Source organism: Apostichopus japonicus, chromosome 8 (genome assembly GCF_037975245.1).
Source record: "Apostichopus japonicus isolate 1M-3 chromosome 8, ASM3797524v1, whole genome shotgun sequence".
NCBI lineage: Eukaryota > Metazoa > Echinodermata > Holothuroidea > Aspidochirotida > Stichopodidae > Apostichopus > Apostichopus japonicus.
This window is the reverse complement of record NC_092568.1, coordinates 30616999-30630511: the sequence shown is the minus strand read 5'-3', so window position 1 is coordinate 30630511 and position 13513 is coordinate 30616999. Positions and strand designations below refer to the sequence as shown.

General features: G+C 43.1%; 2 non-coding genes across 2 annotated transcripts; both read left to right on the top strand.

Annotated features, from left to right (window-relative positions):
• Window positions 1-1422: 1422 nt before the first annotated feature.
• On the top strand, window positions 1423-1495 carry Trnav-cac (transfer RNA valine (anticodon CAC)). Its single transcript has one exon. It is a non-coding gene; the product is annotated as a tRNA-Val (tRNA).
• A 128-nt stretch (window positions 1496-1623) lies between these two features.
• Trnav-aac (transfer RNA valine (anticodon AAC)) lies at window positions 1624-1696 on the top strand. The gene has a single exon. It is a non-coding gene; the product is annotated as a tRNA-Val (tRNA).
• The last annotated feature ends 11817 nt before the right edge of the window (window positions 1697-13513 follow it).

Below are 13513 nucleotides of genomic sequence, written 5' to 3'. Positions count from 1 at the left end.
TTTAGGGGGAAAGAACTGTCTAGATGCGATTTATTGTTACCAGAGGTGTCATTTTTGCTGATCTAGGATTTCCTTTTTGCTTAAATTTTGAAGGGCCGCTCCAACTGATTGTGGTGCACCGCCTAAATAGTGACGTATAAGCTTCAGTTGTACATCACCATATAAGTTCTTCTATCCGTCCTCCCTAAATTTACACACGTTCATTAATTGTTTAGATGCAATTTAAGCCTATATGGGTGTTAATTTTACCGATCTTAGGGTACATTTCATCGAACATTTCGACGCTCCTTGCCAACCGATGATGGCGCTCCGCTTAGATAGTGACGTATAACAAAAGTTGTGCATCACCATCTGACCATATGTTCTACTATCAATCCTCTTCAAATTTGTAAACGATAATTAACTATCTAGATACAATTGCAGACATGAGATCCATATTTCAAGGATGGGTACATGCAGCTTAGAGCACTTGGGAAGTGCCGTTTCCGGCCATCTGGAGGGTTTGTAAAGCCAAAAAATTTCTTGTACGCTCCGCGCCAGCTGATGGTGGCGCTCCGCTTAGATAGTCTTGCTGGCAGGTTTGCCCCCCCCCCCCCCCACTTTCACAACTCAAATCCCGCCCCTGATCCAAAGCATCATCATTCCACTGTTGAATGGTAAGTATACTCGGCTTTTGTGTCTGTACAATAGGTCTGTACTTCGGCACAAGGTTAACTAGGTTGTGATCGGCTTTTCCAAGTGTTGGTAACTGAATACAGAGGTATGCATCTTTAATGTTTGAGTAGCGTAGGTCTAGGGTAGCGGCATCCCGGGTTGTACACTTCACATGCTGATAATAGTACACACTGCTCTTCTTAAGACAACAATGATTAAAGTCTGCATTAATAATAGTAAGAGCATCCGGAGCCGAAGTCTCAAATTCGTGGATGACATCACATAGTTCCAATGCAGCCAATTTAGATACGTTGCGATTAGGTACATACACGGTATGAACAATCACATGTGAAAACTGTGAAAACATGATATCAATACTTATAAAACACTGTGAAAATAGGAGTGAATAGCTAATTCCTTCTGGTCATATTCTAAAGGTCTGAAGCCTAATAGAAGAACATGTATTGCCTAATACATACAGGAAAGCTCAGAGACCAGCAAAATATTTTAATGTATGCTATCTGGGTTTCCTTCAATTTCGATAAGTCATCATATTATGTTCCGAGTCTCAATTGATCGCCGTTCCTTTAATTGCAAAGAATACACAAACAATATAATTCACAATAATAATCCGGAAAAAGGGTTTCAGTGTTATTCCTTTGACATCACTTGAAATATGCAAAGATATCCATCGATTCAAAATTTAATAATGGGTGTAGTTTCCTAGTGTTAATATCAGAGACGGTATAGAAGATCATCAACAACAGTGATTCCGTAGTGTAGCGGTTATCACATTCGCTTCACACGCGAAAGGTCCCCGGTTCGAGCCCGGGCGGAATCAAGTTTTTTAGCAAGTCTTTTTAAGACGAGTGAATAATATCAGTAGATGGGATTAGCAGACTTATCTATTGTTGAAAAACTCATCCATTATCAAATACTTATCTTCATAATACTAATATTAACAACAGTGATTCCGTAGTGTAGCGGTTATCACATTCGCTTAACACGCGAAAGGTCCCCGGTTCGAGCCCGGGCGGAATCAAGTATTTTAGCAATTCCTTTTTACTCGAGTGAATAATGTGAATAGATGGGATTGCCAGACATATTTATCTTGACAAATAATAATGCATAATAAAATATATGCTATATTTAAAACATTAATGCATAGAAGGTTAATTGAGTGGCTACAAAGTGATAGTTCGTGTTGTTTTCACATAATAAACACACAATTAGATGATAGCAATACTTATAAAACACTGTGAAAATGGAAGTGAATAGCTAATTCCTTCTGGTCATATTCTAAAGGTCTAAAGTCTAATAGAAGCACATGTATATCTTAATACAGGATAGCTCAGAGAACAGCAAAGTATTTAAATGTTTGCTCTCTGGGTTTCTTTCAATTTCGATAAGTCATCATATTATGTTCCGAGTCTCAATTGATTGCCGTTCCTTTAATTCAAAGAATACACAAACAACAAAATTCACAATAATAACCTGATGAAAAAGGGTTTCAATGTTATTCCTTTGACATTACTTAAAATATGCAAAGGTATCCATCGATTCAAAAATTTAATATTGGGTGTAGTTTCCTACACTCTAAAAACAAAAGAGTGAATTTTCACTCGTTTGGAGTGAATTCTCACTCTTTCTGAGAGTGTAGTGAGTGATCACTCCATGAAGAGTGAAATTCACTCTTTCAAAAGAGTGAGAATGTTCACTCCTTCAAAGAGTGAGCTTTTCACTCTGAAAGAGTGGGCTTTTTCACTCTAGAAAGAGTGAGAATCACTCTTTTAAAAGAGTGAATTTCACTCTTTAAAGAGTTAATGATATTTTACAGCTGATTTTGAGGGACGGGATTGATAGAATGAGTTTGAGACTCAATGGAAAGGCCCTATCTATTCACAGAAATATTGCTAAACAAGGATGCATCCAAAGATCAAGACAATGGAATGGGCTACTACGCTGATGATAAGACGATTTACTAGATTTAGACACTGTTAACAAATATAAAAAAGGACAAAGACAACAATTTATGGTACTAAATATATATTAAATAGTGAAAATGATACCAAGTTTCATATACAAACACAGAATGAAGCAAAATTACAAACATACAAAGGCACAAAAATATGCAATGAATGATTCACTCACCCCACTTGTATGTTCCTCTCATACAAATGTGATTTTCTTATAATTAAAAAATAATTCTAGTTACGTCTATGAAACATGTACCAGAGTGTGCTGGCAATACCTCAAAAATGTTTTTGCAAATAACTCAATCTTACAATTTCAATTTGCAATATGCAAACATTTATCATTTTCGAACTCGTTTTGGCGTCTTTATAAATCTGTGAAAAATGTATGAAGAACAACAATCACACTGGGATACTACTGTTTATGACTGGTGAACCGATATTTTACAGCAAACTGGTTAATTCCTGACAGATAGTAATTAAACGCTCCATCCTATGTACATCTAAACCCGTCAACCCTCTGGGTGGCAACACTTTTAGGTTTAGAATAGTAATTTATGCAAACATTTGAAAGGAAATTAACTCAGTACATACCACGTATTATTAATTCATATTAAGGCACTAGTAAATATTGTAACGCGCCGTCCTCGGTGGTGAGCGCAAGGAAGAGTGGAAATGCGGGAACACAGGAATGAGGCTGTCGACAGGAGATATTAAAGTTTACCCGTTTATTTACGATCTATATACATGTCAAGATGGTGCACAGTGGTCGTGCATTACAGAGGCAATTATTAAATACGAAACCAAGTTTTAACACATGCTCAGAAGTCGATGAAGTTAAATACAACACAGTACATTACTAATGGCGGGTCTCGACACGGAGGGCAGAACGATAGACTTCGGCGCTGAAGATTGGGCTATGGTGAACGGCGGCGCAGTTGGCGGATTGATGAACTGCGGCGCGGTTGGCGGAATGGTGAACAGCGGCGCAGTCGGCGGAATGGTGAACAGCGGCGCAGTCGGCGGAATGGTGAACAGCGGCGCAGTCGGCGGAATGGTGAACAGCGGCGCAGTCGGCGGAATGGTGAACAGCGGCGCAGTCGGCGGAATGGTGAACAGCGGCGCAGTCGGCGGAATGGTGAACAGCGGCGCAGTCGGCGGAATGGTGAACAGCGGCGCAGTCGGCGGAATGGTGAACGGCGGCGCAGTTGGCGGATTGGTGAACGGCGGCGCAGTTGGCGGATTGGTGATCGGCGGCGCAGTTGGCGGATTGGTGAACTGCGGCGCGGATTGGTGATCGGCGGCGCAGTTGGCGGATTGGTGAACTGCGGCGCAGTTGGCGGATTGGTGAACTGCGGCGCGGATTGGTGATCGGCGGCGCAGTTGGCGGATTGGTGAACTGCGGCGCAGTTGGCGGATTGGTGAACGGCGGCGCAGTTGGCGGATTGGTGAACTGCGGCGCAGTCGAACCGAAGTGTTGAACCTGGTCTTCTAGGTTATTTTACTCGTCGTCCGATCCGACTTCCTGGGCTGTTCCACCACTGTTTTTGCCAATAGATGACTCGTTCGTCTCCTAACTCATCGTCAGAATCGTTCTACCCCTCCTATTCCGAGCCGGGAACCGCCCCTGGTCCGAGCATGGAATCCATCTCACCAACCCCTGGTCCGAGCCCGCAGTTGCTTTTAAACAGAAACTACTTCCTATACCTATAACGTGTGAACCTACACTTAAACCTATTAGAAACATAAACCACGCCCAGTCTACAACCATCAACCAATAAAACACAATTAAATACGACATGCGTGCTGGTTAAGATTTACCCAGACCCAACATTTTTGGCCCCCCGGAACGTAAACTAGACGTCCTACTCAGTGACCTCCAAAGTCGGTCAACAAGAGAGAGTTCCCCCTTAACAGTTGTTCATAAATCAAGCAAGTGACACCCCTTATAAGATTTTATCTAACAAACAATTCCCGTAAAGCGTCTAATAATGTAAAAGAATCAACCCAAGTTAAAACATTTGATTGGAGAAAATACTTGTTAACACTAACGACAAACAATGAGCTTTGACGTGTCGTTACATCTTTCCCACCCGAGAATGAAATGCGTCCCGCATTTAGCTTAGCTCTTTTAAAAGAAAATAATGAAACATAGTACACACATACCGTTTGATCGCACTACTTACGACTTGGAAAAGAGTCGTAAGCATGAATAATATGAAGCGTCCATCCTATAACAGATGTTCTCTCAACTAAACAAACATAAGGAAAAATCAAAGTGTCCAGTATAACAAACATAAGGAAAAATCAAAGTGCCAGTATAACAAACACAAGGAAAAATCAAAGTGTCCAAGATAAAGTGTGAAAATATTATGAAACTTAAAGTTCAAACCACGTAACTAAAGCACTAACGTTGGAATAAAGATCAACTTCCGTCTTGCAAATCATATACGATAACGTGTGGTTTCCAAAGGCAATCATAATACATAGAACAAAATCAGCAAGTACATGTAAAATCGTCCAACAGAAATAAAAACAAGGTCCGAACGAAGCTTCGTCGCTTTGGCGGAATCTAACTTGCGGCGCACCGTCTCGCGGCGCGTCTCTCGCGGCTCACCGTCTCCAGCGCCCCGTTCTCCGTAGTATCATAGGTTAGTGCGTCGTTCCTCTCCCTCTGTCTGGCTTATTTAAATTCTTGGTCGTATACTTTCGACATGGCAGGCGTTGGTAGTCTTTACAGTTTCGATTGGCAAGTTGATTCTTCAATGCACTATACAGCACTTAAGATAAATAATATTAAGTCTAACGTGTCCCCGGCAATTTGCACAATAAAGGTTTGAAATATACTACTCCTGCGGAAGCAAATGAACGAATGTCAAATGTACTGTGTCTTCAGACAAAACAATTCACTAACTGGTAGCACCAAAAACAGTGCTTTTTTTCTAGTCAAAACGGTAGTCAAAACTCCGTCTGGGCTTGACATAAGAAGTCTTTGTTCCAGATTCAGTTCAGCCTTGGCTAGCGCTAGCCGTGGTACTTCGGTGGCGGTCTGGTGACTTGCTGACAGATATCAATTAAAAAAATGGGGGTTGATGAAGGGCAAAGCTTTCTGGCCAACCTCTATTTTTCGTCACAAACAAAGTATTTGTAAACATTTACATCTACATCTACAGCCTTCACACCCAACGATGACCTCCAACGCTGCGGACTTTTTCCAATCTTTTACGGGAATGTTTACATTTCTGGCTGGTGCGTAACTTAAAGGGACGGTCTATCTAGTTTTAGCTGTTTTCCTACAGTGCCGAGAGGTGCGTGGTACAGCTACACAATCAACTATTTGAGTTCTTCTAGGGAATGAAAAATCTGCTTCTTCCGGACCAGTACAACTTTTTCTACCTCTTTCTAGGCCTCTTCCTTACGGTATACCGGGAGGCGACGCGGGCCTGTCGAATTGGCCTAGAAGTTCCGGTGTCGATTGCATGTTGGACCAAGTCAGTGCGCCCAAGGTCCCCTTTACATAAAGCAAAGACGTCTGCATTATCGGCCGGAGGTTTCATCACCAATATCGCTTCCGCGTCACCAAGGTAGGCAGAGCTCTTCTCTGCTAGCTTCTGCAAATGTTTGTCCAGAGTTGCATATTTCTCCTTTTACCCTACAACGCATCTCTCCCTAGTCGTACGACGGGCTACTGTTGTTTTTCTCAATGCCTATTTCTTCTGCAGAAAGACATTCACCCACAATAGCGCCTTCGTAAAGTATTAGGGGTCTGCTCGTCGGATTCATTAGTCGTAAAGGTATGGTTTCCTTATTGGGGTCCACAATGGCCATAGCGATCATCACAGGGTGCTTCTCAAGAAATTTCTCGCTACACTCCACAACAGCAGATTCTCCTTGCATTTTCCAGCCTGGGACTCGGGCCGTCGCCATCCCTTCGCTCGAGGCAGGAACAACCACCGTCCTTGCTGACACAACTCTGCACCTATCAAGCTTTTCCTCAACGGTACTCTGTTGTAGTCCACCAATGGTCATCTCCCCCTTTCCAGCGGCTATCGTGCAATCGAATCTCTGTTTGAAGTCGCACCCAAGAAGTGCACCAGCGTCTATATCTGCCACCCTAATATCATGCATCGCTTCTAGTTTCCCCACTTTTACCAGGAATCTACCACGTCCTATACTGTACAGTGGTCTACCGTCCGCTCCCGCCAAATTCTCTGCAACGTCGGCAAGGGCCATATCCCTCTTCGCGCACAGTTGCTCAAAGAACTTGGTTTGCATAACAGTGAACTCAGCCCCGGTGTCGACTAGGAAATTCACATCGACCCCTTCCAGCTGTCCCTTCACGTACAAACCACGGGTACCAACGGACCGGACTCTGTTCCTAAAAAGTGGTATTGCGGGCTCCCCTTGCGGAAAAGTCGGACTCCGCCCTACGAATCCGACTTCTGCTCGTTTTCCGTCTTCTTTACGTTATCCGGTCGGCTCTCGTATTTCTTAAGCATAGGGCAATTCCTTCTGAAGTGGCCTATTTCTCCACAGTTCCAAAACTTGATCGATTTTAACCTATCCAATCTGTCGTCATTTCTGCTCTTTGTCTGGTCCTTCTGTAAAAGTGCGCTCAAATGAGTCCCCCAATTCGGTCGATGGATGGGATCTCCGCTCGGCCTACCATCATCCCTCCACATGGTCCGGGGGCTTCTCCACTCTTGCCTTAGGCAGTAAAGTCAGCTGGAGCTTGGATACTGGACCTATCTGGTTGACGAGTGGAGTGTTGTCCTACATCTTCCTTCGCTCTAACCAGAACGCACTGGAATCCCATCGCTGCCACCAATGTAACGCGCCGTCCTCGGTGGTGAGCGCAAGGAAGAGTGGAAATGCGGGAACACAGGAATGAGGCTGTCGACAGGAGATATTAAAGTTTACCCGTTTATTTACGATCTATATACATGTCAAGATGGTGCACAGTGGTCGTGCATTACAGAGGCAATTATTAAATACGAAACCAAGTTTTAACACATGCTCAGAAGTCGATGAAGTTAAATACAACACAGTACATTACTAATGGCGGGTCTCGACACGGAGGGCAGAACGATAGACTTCGGCGCTGAAGATTGGGCTATGGTGAACGGCGGCGCAGTTGGCGGATTGATGAACTGCGGCGCGGTTGGCGGAATGGTGAACAGCGGCGCAGTCGGCGGAATGGTGAACAGCGGCGCAGTCGGCGGAATGGTGAACAGCGGCGCAGTCGGCGGAATGGTGAACAGCGGCGCAGTCGGCGGAATGGTGAACAGCGGCGCAGTCGGCGGAATGGTGAACAGCGGCGCAGTCGGCGGAATGGTGAACAGCGGCGCAGTCGGCGGAATGGTGAACAGCGGCGCAGTCGGCGGAATGGTGAACAGCGGCGCAGTCGGCGGAATGGTGAACAGCGGCGCAGTTGGCGGATTGGTGAACGGCGGCGCAGTTGGCGGATTGGTGATCGGCGGCGCAGTTGGCGGATTGGTGAACTGCGGCGCGGATTGGTGATCGGCGGCGCAGTTGGCGGATTGGTGAACTGCGGCGCAGTTGGCGGATTGGTGAACTGCGGCGCGGATTGGTGATCGGCGGCGCAGTTGGCGGATTGGTGAACTGCGGCGCAGTTGGCGGATTGGTGAACGGCGGCGCAGTTGGCGGATTGGTGAACTGCGGCGCAGTCGAACCGAAGTGTTGAACCTGGTCTTCTAGGTTATTTTACTCGTCGTCCGATCCGACTTCCTGGGCTGTTCCACCACTGTTTTTGCCAATAGATGACTCGTTCGTCTCCTAACTCATCGTCAGAATCGTTCTACCCCTCCTATTCCGAGCCGGGAACCGCCCCTGGTCCGAGCATGGAATCCATCTCACCAACCCCTGGTCCGAGCCCGCAGTTGCTTTTAAACAGAAACTACTTCCTATACCTATAACGTGTGAACCTACACTTAAACCTATTAGAAACATAAACCACGCCCAGTCTACAACCATCAACCAATAAAACACAATTAAATACGACATGCGTGCTGGTTAAGATTTACCCAGACCCAACATTTTTGGCCCCCCGGAACGTAAACTAGACGTCCTACTCAGTGACCTCCAAAGTCGGTCAACAAGAGAGAGTTCCCCCTTAACAGTTGTTCATAAATCAAGCAAGTGACACCCCTTATAAGATTTTATCTAACAAACAATTCCCGTAAAGCGTCTAATAATGTAAAAGAATCAACCCAAGTTAAAACATTTGATTGGAGAAAATACTTGTTAACACTAACGACAAACAATGAGCTTTGACGTGTCGTTACAATATATTTAAATAAAAAAAAATATCTAAATATTTTAACTATGGGAATTGGATCACAACAATTCAATTTGCTTTTTGAAAACAATACCCACCTAAAAGAATTTCATGTTATAGGGTACTCATAACAGAGTTTCAAAGTTCAAAATAATGGTGGCGTCTGAAAACAGTCTAAGAGTGTCCAATTTTTAAACAGATGCATTTAGACCGGGAGCCCAGAGGGTTTGGTTAGCTGGGAAGGTAAACAATTGCCTTGTACTTCACAATGTTCACAGTGCATTCCTGTATATGAAACCAGACGACTGGCAAACCGGCTGTGGTGGGTGTGGCTGGGAGAGCAATTTTAAAGTCACCTAATAGCTAACCTAGATCAGCTTTCATGGTAACCACATCAAAGTAAGTACAATGTTTTAGGTATGGCCCCAAGAGCAACAAATGGCCATCGCCAGTAATTATTGGTGGTGGGGTACCCCTGCCAGTCATCAATAATTGACCCCTCACGGCTGACCTAGGTCAGCTCATGAGGTAACCAGTTGAAACCTATTGAAAAATGATGGTTAGGTTTTCAGATACAAGGGATGGGCATTGCCAGTGATTTTTATTGGTGGGGTACCCCTGCCAGTAGACCCCCAAAATGCCCTTCCCCTCATTGACCTAGGTCAGCTCATGAAGTAACCAGTTGAAAACTACTGGAAAATGATTGGCAGGACTCTATGTGTAAGGAATGGGCATTTCCAGTAATTTATATTGGTGGGGTACCCCTGCCAGTAGACCCCCAAAATGCCCCTCCCCCTCATTGACCTAGGTCAGCTCATGAAGTAACCAGTTGAAAACTACTGGAAAATGATTGGCAGGAATCTATATGTAAGGGATGGGCATTTCCAGTAATTTATATTAGTGGGGTACCCCTGCCAGTAGACCCCCAAAATGCCCCTCCTGTCATTGAGCTAGGTCAGCTCATAAATTAACCAGTTAAAAACTACTGGAAAATGATTGGCAGGAATCTATAGGTAAGGGATGGGCATTTCCAGTGATTTATATTGGTGGGGTACCCCTGCCAGTAGACCCCAAAAATGCCCATCCCCTCATTGACCTAGGTGAGCTCATGAAGTAACCAGTTGAAACCTACTGGAAAATGATTGGCAGGACTCTATAGGTAAGGGATGGGCATTTCCAGTAATTTATATTGGTGGGGTACCCCTGCCAGTAGACCCCCAAAATGCCCCTCCTGTCATTGACCTAGGTCAGCTCATGAAGTAACCAGTTAAAAACTACTGGAAAATGATTGGCAGGACTCTATATGTAAGGTATGGGCATTTCCAGTAATTTATATTGGTGGGCCACCACTGCCAGAGTCCGCCCCCCCCCCCTTATTAACCTAGGTGAGCGTATGGTGTAACCAATTGAAAACTACTGGAAAATGATAGGTAGTACTCCAGATTTAAGGAGAGTCATTTCCAGTAATTTCCACTGGCGGGGTACCCCTGTCCATTGTCCCAACATCTCCAACCACTGTCTCACATTATATTATAGCTCACACCCCAAGACTCCCCGAAACACCCCAGATACAGTGTAACCACTCATAGGTGGCCTCAAATGACTGAATACAACCTGTGTGGTTATTCAGGAAGTATGTTCTTGACAGTCTACGTTCATTTCATTCAGCTGTTCTGAAGTGGTCCGTTCAAGTTACCGTAGCTTTACTAATGCCAAGGTGATTGTCTGATTGAAACACGTGGTCCATGCCAGTGTCACCAGCCTGTTTCCAGGGGTCAAGGAAAAATATATTAATCTGGTGAATGATTCACTGTTTGTGATTTTTGTTGCCATTCCAATTTCTTTTAGCATGGGGACATTTTTTGTGGAAAACCATAAAACAATAATCTACGACCTATGACCTGAAACTTGGTTTCTTTGAGAGGACTATATATAAACTCTGATCATTGACTTTGACCTCTCGATAACCACTGTGAATAAAAAATTCCATGCCATGAAAGAAAGACGTTATGACTTTTTATAACCCTCCCCTATGTCAGTATGTGTAATAACTTTATATGAAGACCTATTATTAGAGGTAAACTTTAATTTGTTCACTGTTTTTAGTACAATTGACAATTGGGACAATGGACAGGGGTACCCCACCAGTGGAAATTACTGGAAATGACTCTCCTTAAATCTGGAGTCCTACCTATCATTTTCCAGTAGGTTTCAACTGGTTACATCATGAGCTCACCTAGGTCAATGAGGGGGATAGGCATTTTGGGGGTCTACTGGCAGGGTTACCCAACTAATATAATTACTGGAAATGCCCATCGCTTACATATGAAGTGATACCTATCATTTTCCAGTAGGTTTCAACTGGTTACATCATGAGCTCACCTAGGTCAATGAGGGGGATGGGCATTTTGGGGGTCTACTGGCAGGAGTACCCCACTAATATAAATTACTGGAAATGCCCATCCCTTACATATATAGTCCTGCCAATCATTTTCCAGTAGTTTTCAACTGGTTAGCTCATGAGCTGACCTAGGTCAATGAGGGGATGGGCATTTTGGGGGTCTACTGGCAGGGGTACCCCACCAATATAAATTACTGGAAATGCCCATCCCTTACATATAGAGTCCTGCCAATCATTTTCCAGTAGTTTTCAACTGGTTACTTCATGAGCTGACCTAGGTCAATGAGAGAAGGGGCATTTTGGGGGTGTACTGGCAGGGGTACCCCACCAATAAAAATCACTAGCAATGCCCATCCCTTGTATCTGAAGTCCTAACCATCATTTTCCAGTAGGTTTCAATTGGTTACCTCGTGAACTGACCTAGGTCAGCCGTGAGGGGTCAATTATTGATGACTGGCAGGGGTACCTCACCACCAATAATTACTGGCGATGGCCATTTGTTGCTCTCGGGGCCATACTGTACCTGACACATTGTACTTACTTTGATGTGGTTACCATGAAAGCTGATCTAGGTTAGCTATTAGGTGACTTTAAAATTGCTCTCCCAGCCACACCCACCACAGCCGGTTTGCCAGTCGTCTGGTTTCATATACAGGAATGCACTGTGAACATTGTGACGTACAAGGCAATTGGTTACCTTCCCAGCTTACCAAACCCTCTGGGCTCCCGCTCTAATTGGTACCATGTAAAGTAATAAAGATGAATGAAAAATATATCAAAATAGAAAGTTAGTCAAGTAGTCAAAATTTTGAGTTCATAATATGCTATTGAATAATTCCTTTACAAAGAATGCATCATTCATTAAAGGTTAAATTAAACCTTTTAATTACTAACATAGCAGTACGTAATGAATAAAACATACCTTCATATGCTTCTTAAAACTTTCAAACTTGTTAATAAAGAATAACCAAAGTTGGAATTTAAAGGTAAACAGACAGGTCAAAGTTCCCATTCATATAGAAGTGTATGAAATTCTGAGTAAGATGGTCTCTGAAAAAGTCAAAATAGCAGCTGCACTTTTCAAGTAATATCCACTTTAAGTTTAAGCTGACAAAATTTGATAGCAAAATGTCATAACCCCTCTGACAGGGTGCTATTACTTCAGTTGAAATATCATAAACCACCACCCCCCCCACCCAAAAAAAAGTATATATATATATATATACTTTTTTTTTGGGGGGGGGGTTATGATATTTCAACTGAAGTAATAGCTACCTGTCTACATACCTTTAATCTTTGAATCTATGAATGCTCACACATTTGCCAGAGAAACATTCAGAGACCTAACTTTTGGACTTACCTTATCTGGTCTTACTATGCACCTTAAATATTAGCCCTTCAAAAATATAATTGTAAAATGTTGTTAATGGAATGGCAAAATGAATATTAAAACAAATGAAATTTAAAAATCCTGTCAATTGCAACTGTGATGGAGTCCCAAACTGGTGAGCTTGAATCAAAAATGAAAAAGAATTGGGTTGGCCTCCTGTCTGGACCTTGGCCCAGCAGAAAAGGTTGGGTACACTTCAGGGGCTTCTCCTTAACAAATTGGCCAACGTTGGTGCACACAGCCTACCTGAAACGACAAAGTTATTTCAAATCATTATTACCCAGTTAAAAATGTGTGGTTATGGATATAATGGACAGATTTTTTTACTTTATAATTCTGTAGTACACTTTAGTTGACAAAATAACGTCTTTACATCACTATCAATTTTGTCTATTAAAAACTATCCAACAGTTGAAGCAGGAAGGGTAATAACCTTTACACCAAACACAACAAATGGTCCTTACCTTTGGTACTGCACTAACAGAACAATACACTGTGTGTAGTCATATACAACGCTCTTAGGATATTCCCTTTTAGGGGTTAGAAGTTCAATCAATCTTTTGGCATAAGTTTCTCTCTCTGCTGCATAGGACCATTAACATCCCTGTTGTAAGCAATCATTCAGATTTTCCAACACAGTTGATAGATTAATTCTATTTTCTGTCCATATTAATTTTGTATTCCCTTGTGAATTAAATAGTGAAAGGGGATACATCTTTGTTGTATAATTAACTGGTAAAGGGCAACGTTGTTAATTATTGATATTCCTTTCAGACCCTGACTGGTTTTCTACATTA